We start from the raw sequence: 2,737 nt of genomic DNA on the forward strand, positions 1-2,737 counted from the left end.
TTCATTTATTTATTCTAGTTTTCATTTTTGTTAAACCCACTTCCTTTCAAATTTGTAAAAATAATTGGTGTTTGATCCGACAAACCAGCACCACGTTTGGATTTAAAAAGGCCCAATCTGTAAAGTTAAATCAATACATGTGACAAAAACTGCAATTCAAACCTGTTTCTTCACAGTACCCTTTCTCTGCAGTAAAACTGAACACATTCCTTACGGTAGCTGTGGTAGTGGTGCAAGCCTCACTTCTCTCCACATAATCCGTGTTTTACTCCTGCAGGACTCGACATGCAGTCTGCATCCCGTTTCCTTACATGTAGTTTGACCTTAAACATCTTTTTGAGGAGATGCCACATATGTGGCAGATCGAAGGAAGGTTAAAATAATGATGTACCATCAGAATGCAGCTACAGTAAAACTCTCCTTCATTTGGCTCAGACACAGAAAAACGCTGCTTCATCACAAACTAATTAACATGGATAAACATGCTGGAGATGATGGTCGGGATTTAACGTAAGGTGTTCATGCCAGCAGGAAACACATGACTGTAAAAAACATCGACAAACAGAGGAAGTTGTTACCTGAAAAGCTTTCTGCTCACAAACATGTGGTTGGCCCGGGTGGTCTGCCTGTTTACTCCCTGTCTGAGCTCAGTGTCTGTATCCTTCCTCTCAGGTTTGGATTGTTTCTTCTCTTTAATCCGGGATTCCATCTGATCCATAATCCCTGAGACACGCTGTGCTTCCAACAGAGACACTGTTTTAGTTGGGTTGAAATATTTTCACAGAAATAATCACTCTGTGACGAGGAGCCATCATGAGCTGGGACACAGTCAGTAAAGTCCGTCACACACGAACACAAACATTCCGACATAACTTCCAGCACAAAGCGCCGCGGTGTTCCTGCCTCAGTTGTTACATCCATCCCAGCTTGTAATCTTCAGGGTCAAACATTTCCCCGGCTTAGGTACTCAAACAAAAGCTAGTTCCGGGTTAAAGCGCGCCGGGAGAGAGTCACGTGATCACGTAATGGCGTCATCGGGACGTTGTAGTGTTTTCTGTTAAATTGAATATTGTATTTTTGGTTTTCTTTCTTCAGTATTATGATTATTTTATTTATTTTGCATACTTTGACATGAATTTTCTTCAGTTAGAATTACTTGTCTTGTCTTCCTGTGGGCGGAGCCTGTGAGTATGACGCGGCTGCGCAGCGCAGGACGTCAGTCCGAGTTTAGACTCCAAAACCTGAAGGTGATGGACTTTGAGCTGCAGTGAAGGTACTGCTGGGTTTTTTATTTATTTTGTCCATGTCGTAACAGAGCTCCACTACATGATCCCACATCAATGAATTCCCATTCAAAATGTTTTTGTTTTTCCCTCTTCAGGATAAAGTTTAACTAAGTTATTTTCCTATTTTTAAATGAGAAATACCAAAATATTAATATTGTCAAACTCTTTTCAAAATTACATTTCTGCTTCAAAAAAACTGTTCAATTTTAATTTATTTTATGTAGTCAGTACTTACAGATTTATGACACAAATATAAATTTAAAAATGACCCCCAACCCAACAGATGAAACGCCCTGTTTGCAAATGGAGAAGTTCACTTTAAAATGCTCCTCCCAGATCTCCAGATTCTCTGTTAGCCTGAATCCTGGATCCTTCAGTTTACTGTTATTACACTGAATCAACCAGTGACATCATCTTTTAAGACTAATTAAATAAATTGGCTCATACTTGTCTTGGACGGTTCAGACTGTGCACTTTGTTTTTGCATTGCTCTTAAAGGTTTTGCACGCAAAACAAATCACTGCAACTAGTTATTCACTTGGCAAAATGTTAAATTATCTTCTTAATTAATTGTCAAGATTTACACAAAATGACTTGTTTTGTTAAAAAATAAAAAAGGTGTCAAAACAATTCTGTAGCCTATTTCAGTTGAAGAAAGTTGCTTTACCTTTTCTGATAGTTTGCAGCTGCTGTGCCGAGAACGCGTCAGCCTCTGGGGAAGTTATTCACAGAATCAGGCGTAATTAGGTGAAGACAGTATATTTTGCTTCCAGCGACATTTTCTTCATGTCATTCAGGGAAGCTGCCTGTCAGCACCTGTGACTGAAAGTAACAAGACTCCTACCTGTTTTTCTTTTCTACCTTGTTCTTTACCAAATTGAAAAAGTAGAAATAATTACAGAGTCCATCTGAGCTTAATGAATGCTGGTTTCCACCAAACTGGACTCACTGACCGCTGAACCTGGACCTTATAGCCCATCACAGAACTCTGTGTTTGTCTGTAGTTTCAGTGGTGTTGGAGGAAACAATGCTGTAAAAAAGTCCTCCCACATCACCTTGCTATAAATCTGAAACTACACATCTGATCATCACAACAGCTACAGATTTGGACGTAAAAGTCCTACACAGGTGTTTATGCTGTGTTTCCTCCACCTGCGACACAAACTCTGCAACTGCAACTCAAAAGTTGCAGCGAAAAGGCAAAAAGGACATTTAATCAGTACGCTGTCCAGACGTTTCACTGAGCTCACAATGCAAGAGGCTCGAAACTGAGAGCAGAACGTAAAAAACATTACTTCATTATTTGACCAGTTGGGATTTTCATAGCGGGTTTAAATTTCCTCCCCAGTTGATCGTCTTGTTCTTTAGTCTGATAAAAATAAACAGAAAGTGAGATGATGGTGTGAGGAAGGTAAGGCACCTGGTCATGATGCAGCAGAACTCTGGGAATC

Source organism: Poecilia mexicana, unplaced genomic scaffold (assembly GCF_051168715.1).
Source record: "Poecilia mexicana isolate PSO_F unplaced genomic scaffold, ASM5116871v1 scaffold_1, whole genome shotgun sequence".
Classification (NCBI taxonomy): Eukaryota; Metazoa; Chordata; class Actinopteri; order Cyprinodontiformes; family Poeciliidae; genus Poecilia; species Poecilia mexicana.